The following is a 7847-nucleotide window of genomic DNA, read 5'->3' on the forward strand; positions in this document are numbered from 1 at the left end:
CCCCTTCCTTTCTAATAGAGAGCTATCCTTTCCCCATATCACTTCTCAGATTTTTCTCTATTATCCTCCCACCTATATCCACCTATGTCCTCTTACCTGTTAGCCTGTGTTCCTGCCCCTTCCCCCTCCCCTCACTATTTTATTCAGGTGCCTGCCTGTTTCTACTTATAACTGATAAAGGGCCCAAGACTGAAATGTTGGTTACCCATTATTTTCTATGGATGGTGCATAACCTACTGAGTTTCTCTTGCACTTTTGTGTATTGCAACTTTCTCATTACCCTTTAGCATAGCTATGGACAAGGATAAAAGCAGACACAATGGGACAGTGTTTAATTGAGGAAGGGCCAATTACAATGTGATGAGGCAGAAGCTAGCAAAAATAAATTGAAAACAGATGATCAAGGGTGAAAGCACAGAACTAAAGTGGAGAAAGTTAAAGAACCACTTGCCATGGGTTCAGGATAGGTTTGTCCCACTGGGGCAGAGAAAAGAGGGTAGGAAAATGGTGACAAAACAGCTGAGGAAGCTTGTTAATAGGAAAAAGGAAGCATACATTAGATTTAGAAAGCAGGAAATGAGAAGGGCTCATGCAAGTTATACAGTAATAAGGAAGGAACTTAAGAAAGGACTTGGGTGAACTTGAAGGGAACATGAGAATGCCTTGGCAAGTAGGATTAAGGTGAGCACCCAAGGTGTTCTCTGCATATGTGAAGAACAAATGGATGACAAGAATGAAGATGGAGAGATGGGTAGATCGGAAATTAATACTTTGCTTCAGCTTTCACAAGGGAAAAAGACCTTGATCAGGATGAGGACTGAATAGAACAGGCTTGTGTGCTGGATGTCGTTGAGATTAAGGAAGAAGTAGAGTTGGATCTTCTGAAAAACCTTAAGATTGATGATTCCCCAGGGCCAGGTGCAATATATCCGAAGTTGCTGTGGGAAGGGAGGGTAAAAGATGGCTGGGGTATTGGCAATGATCTTTGAGTCCTCTTTGGCCATAGGGGAGGTACTGGAGGATTGGAGAATGGCAAATGTGATCCCTTGTTTAAAAAAGGAAATAGGGAGAATCCTGGGGATTATAGACCAGTGAGTCTTATGTCAGTGGTGTGCAAACTAATGGAGAGGATTCTTAAGGATAGGATTTATGATCATTTGAAGAACTACAGTCTACTTAAAGATAGTCAGCATGGCTTCATGAAGGGAAGGCTGTGTCTAATGAGCCTAATTGAGATTTTTGAAAAGATAACAATAGAAATTGATGAAGGTGGGGCAATAGATATGGTCCATATGGATTTTAGTAAGCCATTTAACAAGGTCCCCCATAAGAGACTTGTTCAGAAAGTTATGGTAGTGTGGATTAAAAATTGTCTTGCACGTAGAAAGCAGAGAGTAGTAGTGGATGGAAAGTATTCTAGTGGAGTTCCACAGGGATCTGGAGGAGTTATAGATGATGCTATACGTAAAAAAGATTATAGACAAGATGCAGAGTTGGGCAGAAAAGTGGCAGATGGAATTCAATTTGGATAAATGTGAGAGGGTGTATTTTGGAAGGTCAAATTAGAAGGCTGAGTTCAGGGTTAATGGTTGGATACTTAATGGAGTGGAGGAACAGAAGGATCTTGGGATCCAAATCCATGTATCCCTCAAGGTTACAAGACCTATGGGATCTTGGGCTTCATTAATAGGGTGACTGAGTTCAAGAGTCGAGAGGTCATATTGAAACTACAAATATCTGATGATACCACATATTGTGTTCAGTTCTGGTCACCTCATTGTAGGAAATATGTGGAAGCTATGGAGAGCGTGCAGAGATTTGCCTGGATTGGAAAATAAGATAACAACATTGTTATCTTTTCAAAAATAAGGGACTTTTCTCTTTGGAGCACAGAAGGATGAGAGGAGACTTAATAGAGGTTTACAAGATTCTGAAAGGCATAGATAAGGTGGACAGACAGCACCTTTTTCCCAGGGCAGGAATGGCAAACATCAGAAGGCATCTCTACAAAGTGAAGATAAGAAACTTTAGGGGAGACATCAGGGGTAGGATTTTTACATAAAGAGTTGTGGGTGCCTGGAATGCCTTGCCAGAGGTGTTGGTGGAAGCTGAAACATTAGGGGGCATTTAAGATACTCTTAGTCAGATCCATGGATGAAAGGAAAATAGAGGTAGAATATATATATCTGTCTATATAGGTCACCACAACATCGGGGACTGAAGGGCTTGTACTGTTATGTTCTTCCTTTTGAAAAAAAGTTTAGCAGCCCAGCTTCAGATGAATTTCCTGACCATGGATATTAACCATCTCCTGCAGGTGGAGAAAAGAGCAAGTGATTTTTAAACAGCATTTGCCCAGGGTCTTTATCAAACTTATCCCTCTATGTGCTCTCTTTCCACCCTCTCCCTCTTTCCCCCCCCCCTCCCATCAAGTAATCTATCTCTTTCTGTGGCTGGTGTCCAGTGAACAGCATTTGGGCCATTTTACTCTTAAGGATGCCACATACAAATTAACTATTTAGATAGTTGCTCCTCCTTCTATGTATAATTGGCTGATTGCCAGCAATGTAAAGTACTAACCAGAAACATATGAACTCAAGGCTGGGTCAGTCTTTGATCTCAGCCTGCCATTAGTGTGACCAGGTAGAGTTGATGATACCAAGGCTAAGGGTTTTATGTTGACATTCTCTTGTTTATAGACATGTGGGGTTTCCACTGCATGTGTTGGTGGCTCATCTTTGGTAGGCACTGCACTTGGTTTCTGTCCGTTTGGCAGTCTAGAGATCCCAGGATTTGTTTTTGAGTCAGTGAAAGATTCACCTGTGGCCTCTCTGGACCCTTCCTCCGAGTTCTTCACTGTCAAGCTTGATTTAGTATTTGCTTTTTGCCGACTGGTAACTAAAGGGCTCTCCTTTAGAAGGGCTTTTAGTTCTTCTATTGTATCTTTTGAAATACCTGTCTTTGAAACAAAAATTCGGTGGCTCTTTGTCTCCTCATTTGCACTAGCTGTTTCCCAATCCTCGTCAGATTTCTCTTCTTCCTTTTGACTATTTCCTTTTTGCTTTCCATTCTCCATTTGCTCATGAGCAAGCACAGGTTGGGCAGAGGGTGCCGCTGCATCTGCTGAGAGGCCTGATTTGTGAAGATAGGAACACCCTGGTGAGTTTGTGTGGTGTTTTATTTCAACTCTCTCCCAGTCCAAGGGTGGCATGAATTTCCCACTGACTTTGACGCCTCTCTTCCGTCTTGTGTAAGATATCCTACTTCCATCAACGTCATCTGTCCCATCAGTAGCTTCCTATCAGTGAGACAATGCAGTTGGTTATCAATGGATGGAATTAAAGATATTCCTCCCAAGCCGAGAGCAGCAACATCTCAAAGCACAATTTGAATGGTTCTGCTCATCTGAAGTGTTTAAAATGATTTTAAAACCAATGTTTCTCAATAAATCAGAATTCCAAGACTTTTCACACAGACAATACACCAGCATATACACTCCTGAAAAGCATATTTCAATCGTCAAAAGTAGCTACGTAGTTGAAGAGAAAAAAATTATTGAAAATAATTAAGACTAATTGGATAGTTCCTTTACACAGGTGACTTCATAACCAGATTCTGTTCTGTATTTTACAAAGATTCCTAATTTCATCTTGCTCAGAAAATTCACAAACTACTATGAACTCGAGGACAAGAATGTTATGATCTACTTCTAACAGTATGCCACCTAGATATAAAAGCTATTGGTTGGAAGATGACTTGTAACTGAAAATTTATCACCTGCTCACACCAGACTTCCCATAGCAACACAACCAAGACTGGGATCCAGGTGAGGAATGTGAAAACTCCATTCAGGTATCACATTGGCTTGTATAAGCTATTGTAGGCTTTGATTTTCACCAAATGCCCTACCAATCTGCAGGTCAAACTTATAATGGATACTTGGCTCAATGTGACCAAAGGAAGATTTACATTTATTCTAATTTAGTACCTTCAAGACATCTTTCAATAGCTTCATGCCCAGTTAAATCCTCTGAAATAAAAGCAGACCAGACTAGATACATTCAAGGTCAGGCAGCATTTGTGGAAAGATAAACAGTTAACAGGTTTGGGGCTCTTCATCATATTTGTGAAAAGGAAAAAAAAAGTTCATTTTCAGTTGCCGAGAAAGTGAAGTACTTTTGAATTATGGTTATGGTGTAATATTGGCATACAACCTGTTTTGGAAATAGTGGTTGAGGGATAACATGAGGGAACATTCTACTGATTGACCTTGGGACAGGGTCCTGGGATATTTGCAATGTTCATTCAGAGACCCTAATTAAGACCTTGTTTTAATGTTTCATTTGAAAATCAATACCTCCAGTTGACTAGAATTGCTCCAGTGATTTTGTGTTCAAGCTTCTGTCGTGGAACTTAAACCCAAAACCATAAATCTTGGAGGTGATGGAGCCACCCAGTGAGGTAGATTTAGCATCAATGATTGTCAGCAACAGTGGATGGTTTGGAGTCGGTTTTACCTCTCTATAATGAGTATGGATAGCACTGTCCTGACCTTATCAAGGTATTGTACCTATTCAAATGACTGAAGTTTTGAGGAGAAGGCACATTCTGGTTTATTCAGAAACAGTTTCCAACTTTCTCATTTCGTTCTCCTTACAGATCCAGCATATTTTTCTGTTTCTCTTCTCATTCATATTTTAACCAGACACCATAGGCAGTTGCATTTCCCAAACAACTTTTGCCTCCATACATCACAGTCATTCTCATGCTTCTCTCCCACACCCAATTCTGCCATGCCCCTTAGATTTTTCCAGTTCTGATGAAGCCTCCTTGAGCTGAAATGTTAACTCTGTTTCTCTCACCATTAGGGGGGGAACTTCTTCACACAGATAATGGTGAGAGCGTGGAATGAGCTGCCAGCTGAAGTGGCAAATGCAAGCTCAATTTTGACATTTAAGAAAAATTTAGTTATATACATGGATAGGAAGGGTATGGAGGGCTATGGTCTGAATGCAGGTCGATGGGACTAAGCAAAATAATAGTTCGGCACACACTAGATGAACATTTTCTGTGCTGTGCTGTGGTGTTCTTATGGTTCTGTGACAGATACCATCATGAGTGCTATGGAAAAGTGGAGACTGGAGGAGGTAATTGTATGGAGATGGGTTTCAACAGCAGATTGAACAAGGCAGGGATGCTGACAGTTAAGTTCCATATATGTGGAATGAAGTAGTTCTAGTTCTGGTGGAGATGTGAGGTCAGACACTCAGACTCAAGATTAAAATAAGATGTCAGATTGAAAAAAAGTTTCAGTTCAGTTAAATTTGATAGCACAAAGAAAGGCTGTCAGTTACCACTGGTTACCAATCACTCAATCCAAAGCAATTTATATATTTTTTCCACATGCCAGCCTCTCTGAGTCACAAAGCTAGGGACTGAAGGATGATTGATTATTAAAAGATTATCTGCTTGCCATGGCACTTGCTCCACCTTCAATTTTGTTTCAGAGAATTCTGATTAAATCTGTCAATGCGATGAGCCTGGAATTTGGAATGTGAATGCTTCGTGATCTTCTTGACCTGAAATATTTTCAGCAAGAAGAAAAATTGAGATGATCCAAAACAAAGAATTCAGGATCTCATGTGAAGTAAAAGATCGACTTTAAATCAATTACATGGTATGGTCAAATATTCTTTTTATTGTCACATAATAATACATTAAAAATGTAATAAAGTATACATGACATCAACTTTTGTATGCCATACAGCAAACAAATAGTCGCCAAGAGCTTTGCCTGGTGCCCCTAACAATAAGAGAAAAAGCAAAAGAGAGTCCCTTCAGAGACACTGAGTGTCTGTAGATTTGCCTCTGCATTCCTGCAGTCTCTGCAACCACACAGAATCTTGTTCAAACCGTTGGCAACCAAGCTCCAATCCAAACCTCCAAATCAAGGAAGTCTTCAGTGCCCGAGGCCCTTCAGAAGCTCTTCTTGCCCTCAGCATTCTCTCAAATCCCTGTTCCAATACCTGGTTCTCATGAGCCCGCAGTCTATGTGGGTGCTTTGACTGCAAGTCATCCACAGTCCACAGCCTGTGTGGGTCCTTCATCTGCTGAGCCCCTCACTGATCTGCTGCCATAGTCAGCTTCCTATAGATTCATCTCCTGAATGAGTTTTTTCTTCTCAATGTGGAGTGTTCTCTCCATTTCTGGTGTTCTGTGCCTGTCCACTACTCCCCAGAGTCTTTAACCCCTCATGGTCTGTTGCCCAGCACAGGTGCTGCGATATTGGGGCCATACCCTGTGGTTTCAGGATTTTTAAAAAATACGGCTCCTTTAACAGGCAGTGTAAAGTCTGTATAGAGCCATTGGCACATGGTCCAGGCACCGTGACTCCGCTTTCCAGTGTCCACACTGGCGGCAGCACTGCCATTTTTTTTGTCAAAACTCAAATTGGTCCAATCACTACATTCTATCAGCCTTTCTTTTTTAGCCTTGTGGCTAAAATGTATTTTAATGTATTTTTACATGACGATAAAAAGAACCTTTGAACCATTCCTTCTCCACTGTTCTTATGTTTATTGAGATTTCCCTCAAATGTATCAAGCACACAAACACCCAAATTTAGGAACAGGAATGGGCCACTCTCTCTCAAGCCTGCTCCATTATTTGATAAGATCGTGGCTGATTTAGTTGTAACCTCAATACATTCCCATCTATCTGTGACAACTTTCACCCTATTTGCTTATCAAGAAACAATCTACTTCTGCCATTTTTAATGAAGAGAGTTCCCAAAACTCACCACAGACATAATTTTGTCTCATTCTTAAATCTGACCCTTTGTTTTTGAACCATGATCCTATAGACTAGATCCTCCCAGTGGGAGATATTCCCTCCACACCCACGCAGCTCTTTGTTGCTCTCTGCAAAAGGTTTTACCCAAATTCCATGTCAAAAATATTATTTCATGTTGATAGTTTGAACTTTTCCATTTTTTTTCCAACATCTATCTCATCAAGTCTTGCAGATGGTAAGGTGAAAGAACCACATTATACAAGGGACGTAGAAAATCTAGTTAAGAAGGAATTAAAATCTTATGAGACATTTAAGGTGCTCCAAAGAATTAGTGGAAAGAGCTTAAGAAAGGACTTAGGAGAGCTAGAAGAGGCCATGAGAAGGCCTTGGCAAGCAGGGAAAACTGAAGGCATTCTTTAAGTGGGTGAAGAACAAAAGGATGCATTGTATGAGGATAGGACCCATCAAGAGTGGTGGTGGATGCCTGCATGGAGTCAGAGGAGGTAGCAGAGGTCCTTAATGAATACTTTTTTTCAGTATTCAGAGAAAAGGACCTTGCCAATTGTGAGAATAACTTAAAGCAGACTAAAATACGTAAGCATATTACCATTAAGAAAGAGGATGTGTTGGAACTTTTGAAAAGTATAAAGTTAAATAAGTTGCCAGATTTACCCAAGGTTTCTGTGGGAAGCAATGGAGGAGATTGCTGAACCATTGACGATGATCTTCGCATCATCACTGGGGACTGGAAAAATACCAGAGGATTGGATGATTGCAAATATTGTTCCCCTGTTCAAGAAAGGGAATAGAGATAACCCAGGAAATTATAGACCAGTGAGTCTTACTTCAGTGGTGGGCAAGCTGTTGGAGAATATCCTAAGGGATCAGATTTACAAGCATTTAGAGAGGCATAATCTAATTAGGGATAGATAGCATGGCCTCATCAGAGGAAGGTCAGTCTCACAAGCCTAATTTAATTTTTTGAGGATTTAACAAAGAACATTGAAGGTAGAGTGGTGTATGTAGTGTATATGGATTTCAGTAAGGCATTTGAT

This window comes from Narcine bancroftii, chromosome 6 (assembly GCF_036971445.1).
Source record: "Narcine bancroftii isolate sNarBan1 chromosome 6, sNarBan1.hap1, whole genome shotgun sequence".
Classification (NCBI taxonomy): domain Eukaryota; kingdom Metazoa; phylum Chordata; class Chondrichthyes; order Torpediniformes; family Narcinidae; genus Narcine; species Narcine bancroftii.